Source organism: Pundamilia nyererei, unplaced genomic scaffold, assembly GCF_000239375.1.
Source record: "Pundamilia nyererei isolate P.nyererei 1_Seehausen unplaced genomic scaffold, PunNye1.0 scaffold00245, whole genome shotgun sequence".
Lineage (NCBI taxonomy): Eukaryota > Metazoa > Chordata > Actinopteri > Cichliformes > Cichlidae > Pundamilia > Pundamilia nyererei.
This window is the reverse complement of record NW_005187646.1, coordinates 807,642-807,935: the sequence shown is the minus strand read 5'-3', so window position 1 is coordinate 807,935 and position 294 is coordinate 807,642.

Sequence of the window (294 nt, the reverse complement as noted above, 5' to 3'; positions counted from 1 at the left end):
CAAAATAAAAGAGAGATGGAGCGAGTGAAAAACAAGCCACAACAACTTAGAACTATTTTTATAAAAGCTCTACAAAACCTACAGCTTCTCACTATGCTTCAGTTAAACAAACATAGTAAATATTCCTCCCAGTTAGATTGTATCGTTATATCACTGCCCTACAGTTCTATGAATCACTCCTGTGTTTATTCTTAGACTTTCTTTTTATAGCAATTCCAACGGTCACACACACACACACACACACACACACACACACACACACACACACACACACACACACACACACACACACAC